General features: G+C 46.2%; 1 long non-coding RNA gene across 1 annotated transcript; it reads right to left on the reverse strand.

Annotated features, from left to right (window-relative positions):
- Nucleotides 1–2,403: 2,403 nt before the first annotated feature.
- LOC122230626 lies at nucleotides 2,404–14,398 on the reverse strand. Its single transcript, XR_006207630.1, has 3 exons — nucleotides 14,330–14,398; nucleotides 12,920–13,024; nucleotides 2,404–2,803 (listed from the first exon to the last, which is right to left on the reverse strand). It is a non-coding gene; the product is annotated as an uncharacterized LOC122230626 (long non-coding RNA).
- Between the last annotated feature and the right edge of the window lie 9,690 nt (nucleotides 14,399–24,088).

The raw sequence follows: 24,088 nt of genomic DNA on the forward strand, positions 1-24,088 counted from the left end.
CCTCCAGTTCCATCCACGTAGTTGCAAATGGCAAGATTTCATTCTTTTTGATTGCTGAGCTATTTATTAATTTATTTTTTAATGTTTATTTATTTTTGAAAGAGAGAGAGACAGAGCAAGAGCAGGGGAGGGGCAGAGAGAGAGGGAGACACAGAATCCGAAGCGGGCTCCAGGCTCCGAGCTGTCAGCACAGAGCCTGATGTGGGGCTCGAACTCACGAACTGTGAGATCACGACCTGAGCTGAAGTCAGACGCGCAACTGACCGAGCCACCCAGGCACCCTGATTTATTCATTTTTGAGAAAGAGAGAGAGAAATAGAGGCAGAGAGAGGGGGAGACAGAAAATCCAAAGCAGGCTCTGAGCTGTCAGTGCAGGGCCCGATGCGGGGCTTGATCTCACAAACTGTGAGATAGGACCTGAGCCAAAATCAAGAGTCGGAAGCTTAACGGACGGAGCTGCCCAAGCACGCCTTGCTTTTCTTCCTCTTACCGAGATGGGAAACCTGCTGTCTTTTATTGAGTGCGTATCCGTGGCATCACAAAGGTTATTTTCTGCTTCACAACTTAGACCCAGTATTTAACGTGCAAACCCAGCTCATGTCACTTCGAAATCTTTAACATACTTTACTAGTCATCCGAACTTTACTAGTTAGTCATCAGACGTTTAGAACTATTCTTTGCTACACGGTTATGGACTCTCTACCTGTGTTGGGATGGGATCTTGGGTTGGTGGCTAGTACCTCTGGGAACAGGATGAGGCCATCTATCTGGCGACAGATTCTTGTTCGCATTTGAAAGGATCACCTTGGGAGCCATGGTGCTCTATGCCTGGAAGGTTCATTTCTACCTTGACCTGCGTGTGGTGGAGGCAATTTGGAGACAGAAACACTAGTCGTGGCTCTTCACTTCAGCTCCAGTCCCGAGACTTTTGTAAATCGGGTTCAACGCACTCACACGGACCCACATCTGCTTGAACGTTTCAGTTTCCAGGCTGACCGTGGGTCACATAACTTTGCTGCAGCATGGAGCTTTTCCTTGCTGTTTTGTTTTTCTCCCCAGGTTTATCCCGAGGCATAAAAATCAGTAATGACCAGTCAGAAGCATAAGTGAGAGCAATGTAATCTCATGCTGGGGGGCGGCCACAGGCGTCCCAGGCTTTTTGCCGCTGGGTGGGGGGTGGGGGGGAAGAACTGGAAAGCGGCTGCCCCCTTCGATGCCCTGTGGAGCCTCAGGGTCTCGGGGTAACGGATGCTCAGCGGTGCTCACTCTGGCTCTGAGACATGGCAGCCTGTGAAGGTGAGCCAGCCCTAATCTCTTGAGACCTGCCTTCCTTATCTGCAAAACCAGCAGGAGAACGACGTCCACCCAAGAGAGTCAAGCCCACATGGATCAAATCAAGGGTGGTAAGGATAAATCCGTGAGGAGTTGCAATCCTGCGCGTCTAGCCAAGTTCCTGCTATGCAGTGAGTGCTTAATAAGAGACACAGGATTAATTCACAGACAGCTAAATGTAAGAACGTTTGGTCGGGGTGGGGGTGCCTGGGGGGCTCAGTCGTTAAACATCTGACTTTGTCTCAGGTCATGATCTCGCAGTTGGTGAGTTCGAATCTCCTGTTGGGTGAGCACGAGCCCCCACTTTGGGTGAGTCCCGATTTTCTCTCTCTCTCCCTCTCTGCCCTTCCTGGGATTCCTCTCTCTCTCTCTCTCTGCCCCTCACTCACTTGCACCCTCTCCTCTCAAAAAAAAAAAAAAAAAAAAAAAAAGAAACTTATTAAAAAAAAAACAAAAACGGAATGAGGCAGGATTGGAAGCCAGGGACGCGTTCTGCTTTGCAGCACGGGGATCGGATGTGAGGCCAAGTATTTCTGGGCTCAGGGTTTGCTGCTGCAGCAGGAAGAAAACCAGAGTAATGTAATTTAGCAGGCGTTGATAAGGCGCCTACTACGTTCAGGGCCCTGTGCGAGGTGTGTTGGGAGAGAGGTGAGTTTCACAGGGCAAGATAACTGCCTCTGAGTCAGGCACTCCCCCGTCACATCTGCCAAAGATGAAAACAGCACGAGTCACAAAAATATACGACTCAAGGCAGGGGGGTGGCCGGGCAAGTGAGCCCGCCTGCCACACACTGGTCATGCTGAATTTCCTCAGTAAAATCGACGTGAATCGCACTCAGGCTGCAAAACGCATCTCTGAGTATTAAAATTGTTCCTTCCATAACCGCTCCTCTAATTCCTTAGCACCCAGTGTCTACTATTTATCTCGTGCTGTATGTACTTGTGTGCGTGTCTGTGGCCAGCACAACCGTGCATGTTTCAGGACTACGGAAGCCCCCGTTAGCTGTCCCTTTTTGCCTCTGATGTCGGGGCATGTAGTAGGGATACGTGAAAAAGAACCGTGTAGGCAGGTCTGGGAGAACACATCGGCGACTTGAAAGAAGGCAGGTACTAATCCTTTTCCAGGGCTGGCATGGGGTGGGGGTGTCTCATTTCACGCCCCATCTGAAGTCTCCCCCTCTTCATACACCATCCAACCTCTCATCTGACAGTCCTTTGCTTTTATATAATCATTATTTTTACATTGTGGTAAATAAAACATACATACAAAATTTTACCCTTTTAACCATATAGGTTGGCGGCTTTAAGTACGTTCACACGGCCGTGCGACCATCCCGGCCATCCATCTCCCGAACCTTTGTCATCTTGCAAAACAAAAAACTCTGTAGCTACTAAATGATACCTCTCCATTCCACCTGCCCCTGGAAGCCACAGGTTTTCATGCCTGAGATGAAACGTAGAAACAGGGAGGCCTGTAAAATACACAAATATTATGTAAATGACTGGATGAAATTTTACACGCCTGTAGACTATGCAAAACTACGGAGGGTGAGGTACAGAATATGCTCATCATCCCAGGAGGCTCCAGAATGATCCTTCCCAGGCAATACTCTCCCAAGAGATAAGCACCACTGTGCATTCAAACACCATTGATTAGTGTGGTCTGTCTGTGAATGTCAAATTAACTGGAATCATGAGGTGACCACTCTTTTGATTATGACTTTTTTCCACTCGGTGTAATGTCTGTGAGATTTATCCAGGCCGTTTTGTCTATCAGTAAGTTGGCTCTTACTTATGGAATGGTATTCCAGTGCATGCATGGACCGCAGTTTTGTTTTTTTTTTTTAATTTTTTTATATTAAATATAATTTATTGTCAAACTGGCTTCCATACAACTCCCAGTGCTCCTCCCAACAGGTGCCCTCCTCCATGCCCATCCCCCATTTCCCCCCTCCCGCACCCCCCATGGACCACAATTTATTTTATCCATTCATTTGGGATGTTTCCAGTTTGGGTCTAAGTAAAGTTGCTATGAATATTTGTGCACGCCTTTGCATTTGTGTGGAATAAGCACTCATTTCTCTTGGTATAAACCGAGGAATGGGATGACTATGTGGTCAAAGAGTAGGTACACGTTTACCTAGAGCAGAAAATGCCACACCATTTTCTACACCGATAGTACATTTGCACCCTCATCAGCAAAGTATGAGAGTTCCTGTTGTACCGTGTCCTTGCCAACATTTCCTTGACAGCTTCACTCTTGTTCATTTTCGGCTTTCTAGTGGATGTGTCGTGGTGTCTGAAGTTTTGTATTCTTGGGAAGTAATTTCATTCGACACACTGTCGCGTGCCTGTTGGCCAGTTTGGCATCCTCTTTGGGGAAGGGTCTGTTAAACGCATTTCCCCACTTTTTAAAATCTGATCGTTTGTCTTTTTAAAATGGACTTGTAGGTGTTCCTTAAATATTCTTGACATGGGTCCTTTGTCAGGCATGTGCCTCGTGAACATTGCCTCCTACTCCGTGGTTTGTTTTTTACTCCTTTTTTCTTTAAAAAAATTTTTTTAAGTTTATTTATTTATTTTGAGACAGAGAGAGAGAGCACGAGCAGGGGAGGGGCAGAGAGAAAGGGAGAGAGAGAGAATGTCAAGCAGGCTCCGTGCTGTCAGTGCAGAGCCCGATGGGGGGCTTGAACTCACCAACCTCATGCCCTGAGCCGAAATCAAGAGTAAACACTTAACTGACTGGGCCACCCAGGTATCCCTTGTTCTTTACTCTTTAAATGAAGTCATTTGATGAACAGAAATTCTTGATTTAATTGAAGTCAATGGTTTATTTTTTTGTTTGTGCCAGTTGGGTCCAATTTAAGGAATTTTTGCCAAAGTCATAAAGATCTCGTACGTTTTCTTCTAGAAACCTTAGTGGTTTTGCTTTCATAATTTTCCATCTCGGATTAAAGTGTATGGATAATATGAGGTAGGAAATCAATATTCTATTACTCCACTACCATTTATTAAAAAGACCATCATTTCTTCCCTGAATTGCATTGGTGCCTGTGTTACAAACCAGGAAATGGCATGTGGGGGTCAGTTTCCAGACACTCTATTCTGATCCATTGGTCTATTTCTCTGTCTTTGGGCCAATACCAAACTGCCCCGATTAGTGAGTTTTTGTATTACATCTTGAAATCTGGTAATAGAAGTCCTCTGATTTTATTCTTCTTCCAGATTGTGTGGACCATTCTAGGTCCTTTGCTTTACCACATACTTTGTAGAAGCACTTTGTCAACTTACACACACACACACACACACACACACACACACACCCCTACTGGGGATTTTACCTGGTATTGTGTTGAATCTGTAGATCAGTTTGGGGAGAAGGACATCTTAACAATATCAAGCTTTCCTGTTTGTGATCAAGGTGCATCTCTCCATTTTTTAAGGTCTCCATTAATTTCTTAGTAATGTATTTTCGCTTTCACGTCAATGGTTTGGCCTAGCTTTTGCTAGATTTATTCCTAAGCATTTGATTGTTTTTTGAATGCTATTGTAAATAGCATTTTTGTAAAATTTATTTTAAAATTATTGTTTTAGAAGCCTAGGCTTGAGTTCAGATTCTCTCATTTACTAGCTTTGTGTCTTTGGACACTTTCCTCTATCTGTCTCAGTTTCCCCACTTATAAACGGAGCTACAACAGTTCCTCCATCAGTATATCATCAAGAGGCTCCACTAAGATGTCAGTGCCAGACCGACAGATATTCAAACCCCGCTCTGCTTGGACATTCTTTTGGGCAAGTGGGTTGTGGGCCTTTTCTGAGGTCCAAGCTCTAGGAAGACTCAAGAATTAGTAGCTCCTTTCCACACGTCCCCTTGGAAAGTGAGAGATTCTCTTTCTGTGAGAGAATCCAATTGTCAGATCTTTAAAGTGGGAGAGGCCCTGCATGCTGCCTGAATGGGTCTGTGCTATTGGTCCAAGTGTCCCCATTTTTGGAAGGGGAGAGTAGTTTTCTTGATTTATCATTTTTGCAATTCCTTGCAAGGGTGCCATTTTAAGAGCCCACTTGTGGTTTTCTGCCGGCCGCTTTGCCTCATGACCGCCATTTAGAACATACTTACCGCCCAAATGTACCGGGCGAATGTTCTGCATGAGTTCTCTCTCTAAGTAGATGGTTTCCTTTTGATCATAGTAATTGAAAGTTCAACCCCTTGAGGGGTTTCTGGAAAGTGTGTGTCTGGTGGACAACTGCTCACAGAGCAGGGGGAAATTATCTGAGAGGCTGTGCTTCCGGGTGGATGGTTGATTATGGAAAATAAGCTTCCTGCAAATAGGTTCTTCCCCTCAGTTGCCTCTTTGATCCCCACTCCCTGTATTTTTGTCCAGGTCTGACGGGGTCCTCACTACTCCCCTCTATTGCCTTCTCTGCCATGTTGGGCTTTAACTTCTCTGTGTACCGTGCACAGCCCCGTGAGCGGATGACATATGAAGACCTACCTTTTCCTCCTTTCAGAAGTATTCTTTCCCTGTCCACACTCAGACCTGCCTTGCCACTGGGAGATCCTCTCTGCCACAGAAGCTCCTGTCCCCACGGCCCGCCCCAGGGAAGGCAGCTGAGCACTGCCAGGGGGCCCTCTGCATGCGGCTGGATGGTGCATTCCAGATCTCACATTCTCCTCTCTCCCCTTGGCCATATGCACTCTCGATGCTGCTCACTGCCTCTCCAGCTACTAAATGAAGAGTCAGAATCTTGCTATACTCCCTTCGCCCACACAGGCTCCTTTTATGACCATTGTTGATGGAAATACCAGCGTCCCATGTCTAAATAGAGAAAAGGAAAATTATTCAAATTTGAAGTTCAGCAACTCAGAACATGATTGATGGTCAATCACATTAAATTGCACCTCATTTCTAGAAAAAAATTTAGAAGATGCTCCTTCTTATCTGTAAAGCCTTGAGTTGCCGAAGACCCAGGGGCTGCTCTTGGCACAGGATGCCCGGTGATGCTGGGGGCAAGGGGGCTTGCCCTGGCACTCCATTTCAGAAACTGGATGCAGTTTTCACAATATTTTGAGTCCGCAGTTGATGATAGGTGATGGCGAGAGTGACAGACAGTCCTGAGACAATGGCTCAGTAACGCCCGGTGCCACAGGCCTGCGTGTCCCAACAGCTCATAATTTTACCGGTTCCACTTACTTTGGATCCCATGGTTAATCGGGACCGTGGGGGATCTCCAAATTTCCCCTCCAGAGTAGGAATACTTGGTGAGGAGAAAGAGCCTCTGGGGAGTAGGATGTTCGTTCTATTGTGTCACAGGAAGCAAGACACCTGCCTGATTTCAGGGCTCCCCTGAGAAGGAGCTCTGAGCCTGAATCTTTTGTGTCGGTGACACCAGGGTGCCCTGAGAAACGTTTTGACTTCGTCGTGAGCAGAAGAAAACTTGATGGTCTACAATCCCTAGCACACAGTTGACGCTCTGTAAAAGGCTATTAAATAAAATCACGTGTGCTGGATGCAAAAGGGGATCTTTGAGACCATCTATCCCCACCCCCACCCCCCCACCCCCAGTTTCTGGATAAAAACCATGAGCCCCTGATTGGCTACCTGGTTGCTGAGCAGCTTGAGAATGACATCTGGGCTCCGGGTCTGCTGCCCACGTCCCCCCCCTTGCCCAGCCAGACCGCGTAGCCTCTTAGAGTCTCAGCCAGAAGGAAGTCACAGAGGCCTGGCTCAAGGTGAGCCAAATCCCCTGGATGCCTTTTGGGCTCGCTCGCTTTGCATGGAAAAGCGGTAAGAGGGCCCCGCTAGCCTGGGCACGGGGGCAGCTGTGGGGCGGGGGGGGGCAAGCTGTCTGCAGGAAGTTAGGCTGAAGGGTTTGTGGCGACATTCACAGGACCATGTGCGTCCGCAGGCCCCTCTTCAATAAGTAGGGGTGCTGTAGCTCCCCGGCGCCCCCACGGAGAACAGATGTGCGCATCCAAGATGAAGATTTATCTGCAGTGGGTGTGACAAGAGTACTTGCTCGTTGGCATTGGTAAGGGTGTGTGGCACTTTCAACAGTGGCTGCTACAGAGCACTCGCTTGGTGGATCTTAGCCGTGTTCATTATTCTTGGTTGTAGAGCCACCTGGTCAGCACACGGCCGGACGGTGGAAGCAGGGGGTCTGCCACACGACTGGAGAGTCAGGAGACATTCTCTTTGTCAAGGGCGCTTGGAAGACAGCATATCTAATGCTTGCAAATGAACAACACGACCTCTCTGGGTGACTCTGGGTCTCCCCGTTTAAGATAATCTGTAAAATGTCTTCGAGAGAGCTAGCTTGTGTTGTCAGAGGTTTTAAACATGTGTGTATTTTAATCAGACCCACGTGGCAAATACTGGAGACGTTCTGTTCTCTCGTGTTGGGGATATTTTGAAAGCTAAAATAATTCCAAGTTCTGATTTCCTTAAAAAAAAAAAAAAAAACCAACCCAAACTTTAAAAACCTTCATCTCCGTTTCCACTCTCCTTTTTCTGCTAAAGCTAAATTTTAAATCATAGAGTCAGATTATCAATGTTCACCCAGAGGATTGTAGCAGAGTCATTAAATCTTATTACAAAGCAAAGTGCAGAAAGTAATTGCACATATTTGTAAGTAGCTTAGAATTGATTAAAAATGCATAAGAAAAAGCTGCAAAATTCTCCGCAGGCCCAAGGATGCTACCTCCTCGGGGAAACCATTACAGCTGCTTATTCTCTGAGTAGCCTTCTCTGTTTCCCTGTGAACAGGCAGGAAGGCAGCTAGCTCCCGAGCAGAGCAGAGCAGGAGGCAGCCTGAGAGGTTGCTATGGCTTAGCAAGCCCAGGGGGAGTGCAATTCATATTCCTTTCGGGAGGCGTAAGGAAAGCTCCTCGGAGTGAACCGACGGAGTCTTACCCATCCAGGCCTCCGAGGCTGCATTTTTGCAAGGTAGCGTTTGCTCCAAGGGTACACTGCAAGGAGAGAAAGGGGGACAAAACGCGGGGAGGAGGCTTCACCCACGTGCCTACGGAAGGCACAGCAGTTTCGCTGACGTTGTTCATGGGTTTTCAGCGAAAGTGTAAGAAAATGCCCTCATATTTGTCTGTCCTGCTTGTACTCTCTTGGCAATCACTTTCTGCAGCAATCAACCGACCGTTACGCTGTTAGGTTCAGGGCCTGCCGTATACCAGCCGCTGTTGGGCACAGGAGGGCGAGAAGTGATGTCACTCAACATACATTTAATGAGCACCTGTTATGAGGCAAGAATTATTCTTGTCTTCATTTTACTAATTGAAGTATAATTGACACACGATGCTATATTAGCTTCAGGTGTATGACATCGTGAGCCGACAATTGTATACATCCCATGATGCTGGCCACGTAAGTGCAGACACAATCTGTCACCACGTATTGACTCTATTCCCCCGGCTGTACTCTTCACGCCCTGATTTACCTGTTTAAGAACCGTTTAAGGATTGAGGAAACATCCCCACCATCCAGGGGTTCACGCTACGGTGGAAGGGAGGGGTGTGTGCTATCGACAGATATCTGTGCTATAGTACGAGACATGTCTTTAAAAAGAAGGGTCTTGAAGTATTTTGTTCTTTTTCTTTTTATTTCTTCGTATTTATAAAATAGATATGTGTTGAACGATATATACTGCGAACCCCGTGAATACAGCAGGAGGAAATGTCCTAAAGTAAACACACACCTGTAAATAGCACCCAGATCAAGAACTAGAACGCTTTGCACCTAAAGCCTTGATTTGTGCCCCCATCAGCCATTACTTCCCCTTAGAAATACTCTCGACTATTTTACTTGGATTTTGACCTTGACCAATAAAAGCATACTTTCCGCAAAAGAGGATTGCAATGCACATTTGACTGTGCACTGATTTTAAGAATGGCCACAAAAATCTGAATGCATCCAGGAAAGGGTGTTAACGCAACCGTCTCATTTGGCTGCAAAATCACAACTAAAGGTCGACACACTACCTGCATCACATTTTTTCCCTTGACTCTTTTAAAAGCCACGCATTCCCTTTGTTTACTCAGAGTTCAAGGTCTCCGCCCCTGGAATGCCACTTCTCTCCCCTCTCTGCCCTTTGGCCATTCTGGTTTTTTGGTTTTGTTTTTTTTCTTTTTCTGGCAATCCACGTATGTTTCTTTTTTCTTCCTCTCAAAACCCTATTGAAAAGAGAGTTAGGGAATGAAAAATGAATTAGCTTACAACCATAAAGAGATTTGGAAGGGAGCCATTGTTGAATGACAGCTTGCTTTGCATTTCCTGAAGGTGAGAGCAGGTGGAGTCTTGATGCCTAATAATAAATCAGGGGCGGAGAGTCCAGAGGGGAATGTGACTGGAGAGACCCCACACTGCACACCTGCCCGCCGCCCCGCGGGACCCCACGGAGGCTTGCAATGGAGACACGCTTCGGAGGGTGGGAGTGAGATGTTGGGGGACGAACCAAAACCTGAGCCCTGACAAGCCCCTTCCTAACCTTCGGGCACAGAACAGCCACCAGGCAGATGTTTACCCTCCAGGGGAAAAAAAAAAAAAAAAAAAGCAAAAGATTCTTCACTAAAGAAACAGCTAGCAAGGTCTGGCACCAAGAGCCGCCTTTGCCGGGGCCTGGATGGGAGGGTTGTTCCCATCCTGCTCAGGCAGCAGCAAAACTTTCCATGAGGGGCCTCGTTTGCAGACAACAGCTCCCGGCTGCTGCAGTATTTAAAAAAAAACTTTTTTTTACATTTATTTATTTTTGAGAGGCAGAGAGAGACAGAGCGTGAGCAGGGGAGGGGCAGAGAGAGGAGACACAGAATCCGAAGCAGGCTCTGGGCTCTGAGCTGTCAGCACAGAGCCGGACGCGGGGCTTGAACCCATGAACCATGAGATCATGACCTGAGCCCAAGTCAGATGCTAACTGACTGAGCCACCCAGGAGCCCCTGGCTGCTGCAGTATTTAAACCATGAATGGACAACAGGATGTCATGGGCATATGGAGAGAGTCTGGAATGCAAAGGAAAAAAGCAAAGATAAATAAGCAAGGAAAATGACCCAGGAGGAAACAAATAATTCAAGGGATAAAAGAACACTTAAAAAAATCCCAATTGGTGTCCTCAGAGAGTGCGATTTGAGAAGGTATAAAATCTACACTCCATCAACAGGATTTAGCCTAGAAAGACTCTTAGAAAACAAGAATGATCTCTTGGAAAGCCAAACACGATTTTCAAACTACAAAACCCGACAGAAGCTTTCAACAACGAAAGCCAGGAAGCCTCCCATAATGTAAGACAAAACCACAACAAAACAAAGGGATAGAAATATGCACGAGTGCCCGAGATGATGCCTATCAGTTTAAAAGGCCAACAGACGATCAGAATGTCCAGAAAGACAGGACAAAGAAAACACAGTTTTAGAAGGAATAGCACAAGATGATTTCCAAGAGATGAAGAAAGCATATGGCCCTGGATGGAAATCATCCTCTGATCCCAGCATAACTCACAAGGAAGTTGACATCGAGGCACATTGTTACTGTGGGTCAAAGTACACCAATCAGTGGAAGGTTCTGAAAGCCTCCAGAGAGTATGACACCCTTGTTTTTCACCTAGGCTCAGAATCAGACTGCCCTTGGAATTCCTACAAGCCCAATGTCACAGAACAAGGAGGAATGTCTTCTCAGTTCTGAGGTGAGTGATTTACAGCCTCCAATCACATATGCAACAAAATTATCAACCCGGTGTGAGGACAGATTGTTCAAGAACCCAGACTTTTTTTTCCCTTAGACAACCATTGTGACAAAGGCATTCAAGGATGTACTCCAGCCAAACAAAGGGGTGAACCAAAAAAGGAAGGCTTAAGATCCAAGAATAGATTTTATACAGGATGATGGCTCTACAACGGAACTGGAGAGAGATTAGTCTAGTGCCAAAGGGCTCAAGAAAGATAAAGGAAGAAAGAATGTTCTGTATATTTGAAAATCTCCTTGCAACAGATAATGGTAAGGGATGTGATGATAGACAGATAGATAGACAGATTTTCAAGTACCTCAGGAAAAATAAAATCCATAGAGAAGGGGAAATTACTTATAATGTTATGTATACTTATTTCATAAGTAATAAGAAATTACTTATAATGTTACCGATTGTTACCTTTTAGAAGACCAGTTGCCAAACCAGAGGCCAATCACAATAATGGTTACAGAACAAAGTGTATATATTGTTAACAGAACAAAGTGTATATATTGTCAACCTTGGCCATGAAAAAGCAACAGTCTAACCATCTGGAAGGGTTTAAACCTGGATTTAAGATCAATCTTTATTTTTTAGTCTCCCCCCCCTTACTCCTATTCCAGAGTAAGGAGATGAGGTGTTCTGACCACTGCGTTTTCTTGGAAATGTCCAAATGGGTACCAATGAATGCTACACGATGAGGGTATACACACGTGCGCTGTCAAACCGCCTTTCTCTGGGAGACAGCACATTCAAAGTGAAAAACAAAAGAGGCAATTATCCAGGTGTATTGACAGATGCAGGCAGTTGTTTTCGTGCAGTGGTAACGGGGCTGGGTGCACGTTACTGGGTTTTACTGCTGCCATATTTTATTTACCCGCAAAATTGAAAGTTTTTTCCTTGGTATTTGAAACTGGTTTTGGCTAGGCTAAACAAACGTGTGTGCCTCTAACATAAGGCATCGTGGGCATACTTTTGTTTTCTACAAGTGGTAAAACCAGGCACCTCTACACTTATCCAACCAGACACTGTCGTGGGGACCTGTCTGAGCTGCTCAGCCTCCCAGCAGAGCACAGGACTACAGTAAGCGCGTGGGAGAGGAGGAGGGACCAAAGACCTGGTGTCAGTTACGCGTCACTTGGTCTGACCCTCAGGAGGAGGGGCAGTCTCCACGTCTCTGATGCGGGCAGGGCCCCTTCCTCTGATGGGAAGGCGGGACGGGACCAGTCTGGTTAGTGTTTCACAAACAGCCCCAGGGACCTCAGAACCTGGAGCAGTGCCTACTCCTCCCTTTCTCTTCCTGATGTCTGGGCACATGCACCAGTGTGCAGGTGTGCAAGGCATGTGGAAGATAGGTCAACGAACTGGAGGCAGAGTGTGGCCTGTACCACATTATATGCATCTATCTATCTGTCTGTCTGTCTATCTATCTATCTATCTATCATCTGTCTATTGTCTGTCTATCATCTATCTATCATCTATCTATTGTCTATCTATCTATCTATCTATCTATCTATCTATCTATCTATCATCTATCTATCATCTGTCTATTGTCTGTCTATCTATCTATCTATCTATCTATCTATCTATCTATCTATCTATCGTCTGTCTATCTATCATCTGTCTATCATCTATCTATTGTCTGTCTATCTATCTATCTATCTATCTATCTATCTATCATCTGTCTATCTGTCTGTCTATCTATCATCTGTCTATCATCCATTATCTGTCTATCTATCTATCTATTGTCTATCATCTATCTATTGTCTATCTATCTATCATCTATCTATTGTCTGTCTATCTATCTATCTATCTATCTAAATTTTCAAAATATGCATGTTCATTGTAAAAAAGTACAAACCCTTCAGAGGTGCCCTTGAATGCCATGCTCAGAAGATCAGTGTATCTCCCCTGGATGGTTTCCTCTTCTTGTTCCGAAACTTCCTTTTTTGGTCCTGTAGCATTCCTGCCATTGAAAAACACATCTAAATCTGAAAGTGGCTGGTCCCCAACGTCCTCACCATGCGTGCTGAAAACTGCCTCTCCATTTAGCTACCTCTGCCAGCAACCCGCATGGCTCTTCAGTGCTGCGTTCCCTTGCTCCTGAGCTCCGGCTGGCATCCTGACAAAACGCCACCATCAGCAGTGTGCAGGGCTGTGCCCAAAGGGGACATCTGGTTGCCTCGCTGTGGGCGGCTCATTGTCCTGCTGCCCGGTATTCAAACCACACTGAATAATTTCCTCGCGTCAACTTTCTTAAAGGAAGTAGACCGCGGGGTGCGTGTGTGTGTGTGTGTGTGTGTGTGTGTGTGTGTGTGTGTGTTTATATGATGAGTTTGGAAACATTTAAAATAAGATTTTACTTACATACACACACAGACACTTCTGAGAAAAGGCTTCAGCTCCCTAAATCCTGAGATCTCACGCAAGCTTTTGGGGGTGCAAATATTGTACATATGCTCAAGCCAAATGCTCACTTGTTTCCAGAATATTCTTACCCTTCCTAGAGTGTCCCACATTTCATCCCCGGTCCCCAGCCTGCCCGTCCCGGTCTCTAGTCACTGGACTGTGGATGTCTGTCTGTGCCTCCCTTTCAGAGCATAATGATTTACGTGGAGCACAGTTCCTACTTTTCTCTCTCCTCCCCTGTGTATGAGTGATAAATGCTGGGGGGCGTAGTGAAAAAACATAACCGCCTCTCGTCTACTTGGGGGTAGGGCAGATTTGGGCAAAACTGCACAATCCCTACTTCTTTCTGGGAAAAGCCTGTTTTCTCCAGCAGACTGGATTTAACACGTGGGGTGTGAGCTGTTCTGGAGGAAGGAGCCCTCGGCAGAGGTGAGTGAGTGCCATTGTGAAGGCAATTAGTCATGGTGAGCCGGGAGGGCACAGGGATGACACCTGTGATGTCCATGATGATGGCGGTGACCCCACCATCTGACACACGTCTGAGCCTGCAAGGAGCTCGTTTTCCTCTTATTTCTGGCCGTGAGTGTCAGGGTAATAGAACAAAGCCAAGAACTGGTTCAGTCACATTCCCCCTGACTACGATTGTAGTTTACCAGGCTTATTATTGTAAACGGGCTTATTAGATGTGCTCAATTTTTTCAACATCAAAGACTTAATGTTTTCCCTTTTCCAAAAATAATGCATTTTTTTAAAAGAGGAAAACAATCAGAATGTAAAGACGAGGTACCATAACAACGTTCATCACCTCCCCCAGCTTTGGGCACTCTCATTTATATAATTCTCAACTTCCGTACATACTTACAAGTCAGGAAAAATTGCATCCTACGGTATAGTTTTGTAGACCGCGTTGTCACCACAAACTGGCACGATGGTGTCCCTGGATGTTGTTCTAGAACAGTGGCGAGATCTGCATCCCCCGTAGGAATATTCCATACTTGAATTAGTTCCCCTAGTCTGATATTTAGGGTTTTTCTTAATGTGAGAAATGAATTAGATCAGCATTATTACCATTTTATGAATGATCCGGTCCAAATTCTGCTTTGACTTTAACGATTCAAATAACAAAGGAAGGAGAAAGAAGGTGCTATAGTGTGGCTCGTGTGCGTGAGGGGGCACAGTCTCTTTTCTGGTAAAATCATGTAGGTTCCCTTTCTTGCATCACCAGGTCTAACTGCCAGGGGCCTGGCCTCCTTCTGTTCTGCCTGGCCCGCAGGGGGCGCCACAGGGAAGTGCCCATCACGCTGTTATTTTGAGGTTGACATTCTAGAAACCTGCAATCAGGTTTTCTGTACATGAGATGCTGTTAAGTCAATGCGGCCCCTCAGCCAGAATCCAAGCACCACCTTCTCCAGAGCAGCAGAGCAAACATGTGTTCATGAAAAATCATGACTTCAGTGGACACTCTGAGCCCTGGGATACCCTAACCTTTACAACCGACGTAGGTACACAGTTGTAAGGTTTAGCTCAATAAAACCCTAATGATACGGCTGGATGAGGCCAAAGGTTTCCATGGCAACCGAACTGCTACACGAGCCCTTAGAACAGGGTGTCCCACAGGCCCGAGAACCAGAGAGGAGGGTTGATGTGGTGTGAACACAGGAGATCCCACCTTCGCCACATCAGAGGGGAGCTGGTGCTGGGCCACGCGGTCAAAGTAGGAAATTTCAGTACCTTCCTCATCTCCTCCCTCCCCTCTCCTGTCCTCTCTCAGCCCCACCCTGTTGGAGCATCTCGGAATCTCCACCTGGCCCTGGAGCCGGGAAGCATGCCATCGAGCAGCCTGTTTGTCCCTCCTTCTGTGTTACACCTGTCACAGGCTGTTTCTCTGTCACCTCTTTAAGGGCTGGTGGTGGTCACCTGGAGGCACTGTCACGTTGAAGGCTGTGGAGGGCGAGTGTCTGTGGAGGAGATATCCTGGACAGTGTTTGACATCACCCCAGGACTGGCAAATCGGTTTCCCTGGGAGTTGAGATCCAGCCTTGATTGTTAGCTTCGGTGTCGAGAACGACGAGCCTGCGCACAGGATGGGAAGGAAGGACATTGTGATCAGCTCGTGATACATGTTGACGAACCAGATGATGAAGGAAAAGGAACATGCTAGTTGTCTCCACTGCTCACATCTACATAGAAAACTGGGTCTGAAAAGATGGATTTTGCTTTTTCTGGTCATCTGGATTATCTTCTCGAGTCTTAAGAAAGTATGTTCTAGAACTTGAGTCCTTGGAAAGAAGAAGTCTCCTCTTGCTTTGGTCTCACGGAAATGGTTTATATACTCCGCAAAGTGTGCTTGTCATGTGCACAGACACTTGGACGTTAGGGCCAAGTACCTCCCCCAATCAGACATACATGTGATGTCTAGAATATGGTCTGTTAGAAGCTTAAAATTATCCTCAAATTTAGTTTCTATCTAGTTATGCTGCTACCAAAAATGGAGCACGGGCCTCACGAATACCAATCACATTTCAAGAATGTACTGTTTGGGATGAGAAACTGAAAAGTCTGGGAAGACGGTGCGTGGGAGAAAGGGTGTTTCTCCTGCATCTAAATGGCAGGGACAGCGAGCCCACGTGAAGGGGGCAGCTGATGGCAGCGAGTGTGGAAGGGGCCTTCGTACTCTCTCGGGTCCTCCGGTGTGCTGCCTCCCTACAGCTGCTGTAACAATCCAGCACCAAACCAGTGGCTTCAAACAACACGCATGTCCCGTCTTATAGTTTTGGAGGCCACAAGTCCTGAAATCAAGCTGTCAGCCTGGCTGGTTCCTTCTCAAGTCTCGGGGAGGGGGATCTGTTTCCTCACTTTTCCCAGCTTCTAGGAGTCGTCTGCATTTATGCCTCATGGCTTTTTCCTCCACCTTTGAAGCCCACCCTGTAGCCTCTTCCAGGGTGTCCCCCCCTCTCTGCTACTGTGGTCCCATCTGTCTGTGTCCCTGACCCTCCTGCCCCCTTCTTTCTCCATCTCAAGACCCTTCATCACATCTGCAAATTCCCTTTTGCCATGAAAGGCAGCAAATTCACAGGTCCCTGAGATTAGAATGTGAGCATGTTTAGGGGGCCATCATTTTGCCACCACACTAAGGGTCAGGGAGTGTCCCCTGTGGCCTGATCCCAGCGGGGTTGAGCAAGCTGGTCGAGGTGCTGCCTGTTCTGTGTTGTTAGAGTCTGAGCTACTTCGTTCACCTTGAAGACAGCAACAGCCAGACCTTTCGATATTTTAATTTTTTTTTAACGTTTATTCATTTTGAGGGACACAGAGAGAGAGAGAGAGAGCGAGAGAGAGCGAGCATGAGCAGCGGAGAGGCAGAGAGAGAGGGAGACACAATCTGAAGCAGGCTCCAGGCTCTGAGCTGTCAATACAGAGCCCTACATGGGGCTCGAACCCACCAACGGTGAGATCACCACCTGAGTTGAAGTCAGACACTTAACCGACTGAACCACCCAGGTGCCTCTGGCGCCCCTGACCTTTCCGTATTTTAAAGAACAAGGAGCATCAATTCTGCAATTAAGAAGTAAATAATTTCTATCCTAAATACCAGCTGTGGCTCTGTATAAATTACAACAACTAGATCTTTAGAAACAAAAGCAACCCTTTCAAGACAGCCTGTTGACACAGACGAGTTCCTCCAAAACACAGTCCATGGTGACATTTGCACGAGCTTTCCGGCTTCAGAGGGAAATACGTTTGCCTTGGCACGAGCCAAGTGGTGCTTGTATTTTGTTTTCTTGTGACTTTTTCTTTGCCAAATTCCTCCTCTGATATCAAGAGGTCTGATGTGGAGGTTCAGGGCGTTGGTCCCAGCTGAGGGCACACCCATGGCTATTATGCTCTTGTCTGCCGTTGCCTTTCCCCTAGCTGGAATCACTTTTCAACAAAACAGTAAGAGAGGTTTGATTGCCTTCGGAAGTCACGGGCTCAGGTATGTAATCAGGCCTTAATTGGAAGTGCTGAGTGCCGAGTCTGGCTGGAAGATGAGCAGATTCCCTCCCAGGGAAAGGATGAGTGTGGACCCCTTCGCGGGGCCTCTCGAAGCCCCTCTGCGCTTAATAATAGAAGCGGAAGGCTCCCTGAATGGGCCCATCTAGGCAATCAACGCAGCTGTTTTCCGCTGCATAAAACAATTTCAACCAACTCAGTAAACTCAATTAATCCTCTTTAAAAGACACCGAGTGGGAGAAAAGAGATTTATTTTGAATATCCTCCCCAGAGCTGTCGGCACCGGGGCTCAGCGGGGCAAATATGAGCTGGAGATTGAATGACTCCTGCAGGCGTGGACCCAGCCGCGAATCATATTCCACAAACAGATATCCAAGAGCAAGACTCGGGGTTTGGGGGCCTCCAGGGCTGGGGGAGGGCTTAGGGATCCTCTCCAGTTTCTGTAGAGGGGCCTTTTTTTTTTTTCCTTCTCTGTGATGTGATTCTTCAGGTCTGGTCTCTGCTCTTTTTGCCTAGATTGGGGGTGGGGGGCATGGGAATCTCCACCTGGTGTCCCCAGTGCAGCCTTGCGAGGGGTCCACCAGCTGTCCCCTCTGGCATTTCCTCTTCTGGCTTCTGCTGTCACTTTTATGACGCTCCCCATTCTTCCTACATCAGCCCCAAGCCACAGCCTCCAGCACAGACTACGTTCCCACTCTGTCCTGCTTGCCCTGCATGAACTTAGGTTCTCATCAAAGACAGAACAAGTTGTGACTTTCAGTAGCTTCTGTCTTCTGGCTGAGACAAAGAAATAATGAAACCGGTCACCTTCCTTCAATAGAGGAGGAGGAAAGGGGGAAAAGAATCGAGTGTTTACACTGCAAGTGATTCTGCTGCAGATAGATATGGCAGACTGTATGTCAGAGGGCCCCTGTGATGTGTAGAATTCCAGGTGGGCAGTTTCAGCCCCAATGGGTGGGAGGATGGGGTGGGGTGGGGTGAGGAGAGTGAGTGGGACAGGGCCAGCCACCAGGGCCAGGCACTCGGCAGCCATGTGTCCAGGACTGGAGTTCCTGAGAGGGTTGGTTGGAAGAAGGCTGGACTCAGGCACCCGCAAGTGGGACCCAACAGGAACTGGGCTCACTGAGATCCAGACCCTGAACCTGGGGCATCCGATGGGGACGTGGTCAGAAGATCTAGCCAGTTAAATGGAGGTGCAGGTTCCAAACAGAACAATAGCAAGGCCAACGATGCTAGGCTTCCATCTATGAGTTCCTGAAATCCTTGATGAGAAGAGTCATGGTTCCAGAGCCAGGGAGAGGGTTTCCCCATTGCCGTGTCCTATCCATGTTCCTCTCCACTCTTCATGGGCAACAGCTTGCTTGAGTGGCTGCCGAGTGGTGTCACACTGCTTGGACTGTGAGTTGGCCTGTGTGGTAGATTGGACCACCCTGACTGCTGAATTAGCATCCCTCAGCACCCTCCCCCATGTGCCGAGGTGGTGAACACTTCACCTGGGTCCATCCCCTTTCTGCGTGCCTGGTTCTTGATGTAAACAGCCATGCCTTGCTATATCCAAGACTCATCCCTCAGTACTTTGCTCAAATGCCACTCAATGTATGAAGCCCAGGCAGCCCAATCATCTCCTAGTTCTTTCCGTAGCTGTTACTTGTGGTTGTTTCCAAATTCCTAACAGATGATGAATCTTCGGGATTTGAGATTGAGAAATCTCAATTTGGGGGGATTCTTAGGAGTGTCACGATCCTAAGTTAGTCTTAAAACTCTTCCAATGTTCTTCATACCCTTTGCTTACTGTTAACAAAACCTAGAAAATTTCATAAGTAAGAAATATCAAGTTCAGCATTATTTTCAAATTACTGCAGCAAAGGTTCAAACAAATATCCAAACAAACATTCAAGAGCAAATATTCAAACACCAGGAAATGCTGGTGAAGATTAGTAAGACTTCATGGAAAATTTGGATCTCCTATCCAGGTCCATAGAACTTTGTAAAATTGACAATTTAAGGACTTATTTTGCTTTCAACATTTATCGTTCCTCAATACACCTCTTATAAGATTTGTGGAAAGTAAGTGTGTGATGAAGCAATTTCCAAGAGCGCCTCGCTATGCCCATCCGGGAGCACACACTGTTAAATACGGCAGGTGCAGACATGAGGAACTACGGATCACGTGACCGTTTATCTCCGCCTACTCCGGCCCCAAGTCACCGGAAGTGTGTATCTTGGCTGTCGACTCCGGTGTCAGGGCTTTCTGCTCCCACCTTCAGTGGGATGTCAGTAGACGCCTTCCAAACAGTCACATCTTTAGGTTGGTCGTACAGCTTATTGTCTCAGAAGAATTCTGATACTTCTTTCTGTTTTCCTATGTCTTGACCAGTTTTTCCTAAACTTGGGGGTCTGGAAAAACAAATTCCTTAGGAAGGAATCCCTGCTCGGAAGAGCTTGTCAGGTGTATGTGTGTTAGCACAGCATTGTCCAGTTAGCACAGAAGAGTCGCCGTGTACCTGTGTGTGGATTGTATGTCCCTTTCCCTCAGTTCATGAACGCATCGGGAGCAAACCGATGTCATGATGATGTCAACAATGGCAACTGTGATGTTCTTATGTTATTAAGTTGTTAGTAAATAAGTGTTTTTGCTGAATAAAAGTTTTTGTGAAATAAATTCAACAACAATAATTTCCTCTTCCTCCTCCTTTTCTCTTCCTCCTGTTTCCCTCCTCCTTATTCATTGAGCATTTGTCATGTGGCAAATGCAAGGTTGAGAGCTTTACATGTATTTTTTTTAGTTTATTTATTTACTTTGGGGGGGGGAGAGAGAGAATCCCAAGCAGATTCCACATGGTCAGTGTGGAGCCTGACGTGGGGCTCGGACACATGAACCACAAGATCATGACCTCAGCCAAAATCTAGAGTCAGATGCTTAACCGACCAAGCCACCCAGGTGCCCCTGCATGTATTTTTAAAATCAAGGGGCGCCTGGGTGGCTCAGTCGGTTAAGCATCCGACTTCAGCTCAGGTCACGATCTCGTGGTCCGTGGGTTCGAGCCCCGCGTCGGGCTCTGGGCTGATGGCTCAGAGCCTGGAGCCTGCTTCGGATTCTGTGTCTCCCTCTCCCTCTGCCCCTCCCCCGTTCATGCTGTGTCTCTCTCTGTCTCAAAAATAAATAAATGTTAAAAAAAATTAAAATCAAGCTTATTGCAGTATAATTTATATCCAATAAAATGTACTCTTTGAAGCGTAGAGTTCAAGAGACTTGACAAGTCTATAGGTTGTGTCACTGCCACCACAATCTTGATGTAGGATGTCCTCATCACTCCTGAAATTTCTCTTTACCTGTTGCAGTCTAGGTAGGCAATGACCTGCTTTCTGTCACTGTAAGTTAGGTTTGCTTTTCCAGAAACTCAGAGGCGCGGCTTTATCAGTATGTTCTCTTTTGGGTCTTAACTTCTTTTGTTTAGCACACCTGTGACATTCATCCGAGCTGCTGAATGTACCAGTAATCCATTCCTTCCTTTCCTTTCCCCTCCCTCCCTCCCTCCCTCCCTTTCTTTTTACTGAGTCCTATCCACTGTGTAAATATGCTGTAGCTGGTTTATCTACTCACTTATTTCAGACATTTGGGTTGTTTCCAGTTTTGAGCTACTATGAATAAAGCGGCTGCAAACGTCCACGTACAGGATTTTGTGTGGATACACATTTTTATCTGGATAAATAGTTAGGGTCGGAATTCTGGGTTGTATGCTAAATATATGATTCACTTTGTCCAAAATAGCAACACTGCTTTCAAAAGCGGTGGAACTATTTGACGTTACCATCCGCAACGGATGAGAGTTCCAAACGCTTTCCATCCTTGCCAATTTGGCAGTCTGGCTTCTTAATTTTGGACATCACTGGACCTGTAATGGTATCTCATTGTGGCTTTAATTCACATTTTCCTAACGGCTAATGATCTTGAACATCTTTCAATATGTTTAACGTGTTTATCGGCCATTCCTGTATTCGCTTTTGTACTATAGCTGTTCAAATCCTCTGCTCGCGTTTTAGTTGGGGTTTTTGCCTTGTCAATTCGTGCACATTCTTTATACATTCTGGATATGAATTCTTCATCACATCTATGTGTCATCAGTACTTAAAACAACGGTTTATGTTTTCATTTTCTGAAGAACAGAAGTTTTAAAATTTGATTAAGTCCAACTTATAATTTTGTCTTCTGTCCTTGCTCTTTCTGCTTGGCTAAAAAAAAAAAACCACTGCAAGAACACGAAACTCGTCTCCCATACATTCTTCTACAGGATTGAAAATTGTAGTTTTCAGGTGGAGGTCTATACTCTGTTTCAAACTCATCCCTGGGACGCTTTAGGTAAGCGGGGAGCTCCCCTGGCCCACCATCGAGGATACCCAGATGTCCCAGTGCCAAATGTTGCAACACTCTTCTTTTTCTCAGTGAATTGTCTTGATGGCCGTTGGAAAGTCAATTGACCATCTATTCGTGGGTTTATTTCTTAATTCTCCTTCTCTCTCTCTCTCTCTTTCTCTCAGTGAGCTTGTGATTTCTTGGTCATGCACAACGTAGCCCTTGGCCTAAAAGGTAAGCAAAGATTTGTTCAGCTAGTATCAGTATATACAGTTGCTGTCGTAAGGGTGTCAGCTTATGTGTGGGTGGAGGGTCCCAGCCCTGCCTCCCCTCTCAGTGCACCTTACGGTTTCCTGGCTCATGGTCACGTAGCTACGGCTTGGTTGCTTCCCATAACAGGGAGCTTATTATCACACAAGGCAGCACACCCCATTTGGAGATCCTAATTAATGCCAAGTTCCCCAGCCAGGACACAAGTGGATACTAGGCAGATGAAAGCTTACCGAGATTTTCTGCAAAGGAGAAAAGGCGTAAAGCCGGGAACTTGGGAGCATGAAGGTAGACTTCCTTGATCATTCTTCCCAGCGTTAGCTCAGGGGTTGTTTATCTTCGAGCCTCCTGGGTCCCTGCCTCGTGCCCTTACGCAGCCGGATGACAGCTCATCCAAGATGCTGTGTCAGGAATTTATGTATGCTGCGTGAGTGGTGGGCTGGGGCTGGGCTGCACTGGGTGACCTCCCAGAGTCTCCTGACTTCTCAGAGCCTTCGACTCAAGCTTCCTTTTCCTGCTTTTCTTCAGAAGGGTTATTTACAGCCAGGCCTACCAAGTCGAAAAAGCTAATCCCTGTGATTATGTCTTCCTGCACATCTTTTGGCTAGAACATACGAAGGGTTTATTTAAAGCGTCTCCACTATTGTCCTCTGCACTGTATGATCTAATTTCATCGGGCCGGTGTCCACATCTTCCTCCCATATTTCTGAGTCCTTGCTTCCACCCCTAAATTTTATTGTGTGCAGCTGGTCTGGAATCTCAGCGGCAACAAGACTGTTCTCAGTAGCAAGGACTCTAGAAATCCACGTCCCAACGTCTCCGTTTGGGCCTTGGACAGACAGCTGGAAAGTCAGATCTGCTATGTATGTATTTGTAAACTGAGAAAGTTTTGTTTATTTTAATAGAGCATTTTAATTTCCTTTGAAGAAAACAAAAAAAAATCTAATTGAAGATAAAGAATGAGATTACCCCATGCCTGGCATTCCTCGATCATAGTGATTTCTGGCTTTGAATAACCTTGTTAATTCAATTCAACTGTGTGCCTGGGCTAGCTGTGCTGACGCTTAATCCAAGGAGACAATGGAGTAAATTGGATAGCAGAAGATACTTCCTGTCCTGCTGGCCTGCTTCTCTCAAAGGACAACAGATGATGCAAAGCTCTCAGCTTTAGCCATGAATACACCACCTGCTCAACTAACAGAAAAATATATTTAACTGTCGGGACGGACATTTAGAATAAAATACCATTATAAATTACTTCTCATATAAATATTTCAAATGCAACGTACGTGACAAAAATATTGATTGGCAAGACTGATAGTATTGAACATCAAATGAGCCTTTGCCACGCCTAACAGACAAGCCTAATTCAATCATCTGGCCAGACTAATCTCTATGAGTTTACAAGTGTTTGGCCAAGGATTTGCAAGTCTATCAGCAATTCTGGTCAAAAGTCCCAAATTCTGGGATGTAGAGTGTGACTTTCAAAAATGTTATTGAAATGCGTGACCTGGGGCGCCTGGGTGGCTCAGTCGGTTAAGCATCCGACTTCAGCTCAGGTCACGATCTCGCGGTCCGTGAGTTCGAGCCCCGCATCGGGCCCTGGGCTGATGGCTCAGAGCCTGGAGCCTGCTTCGGATTCTGTGTCTCCCTCTCTCTCTGCTCCTCCCCCGTTCATGCTCTGTCTCTCTCTGTCTCAAAAATAAATAAACATTAAAAAAAATAAAAAAATTAAAAAAGAAGTGCGTGACCTCTATTTGGTTAGAAAACACACAAAGTTTCCCCAGTACTATTCTTTCTGCTTAATTTCACTACTTTGGTCGCCCGCACCTGTCATTAACCAAACATACATCTTAACCCTCCATATCAAGAAACTGATTTTGTCAGAAGTTCTGACACGGCCTTGCATGAACACTGCCAATTATTTTTGCTGTTTAGATTTCCCCCGCTAAGCCACATCCTGACTTTTTATCTTTTTTTTTCCCCCTAAAGACTCAACCCTGGATG

This window comes from Panthera tigris, chromosome C2 (genome assembly GCF_018350195.1).
Source record: "Panthera tigris isolate Pti1 chromosome C2, P.tigris_Pti1_mat1.1, whole genome shotgun sequence".
In the NCBI taxonomy this organism is placed as follows: Eukaryota; Metazoa; Chordata; class Mammalia; order Carnivora; family Felidae; genus Panthera; species Panthera tigris.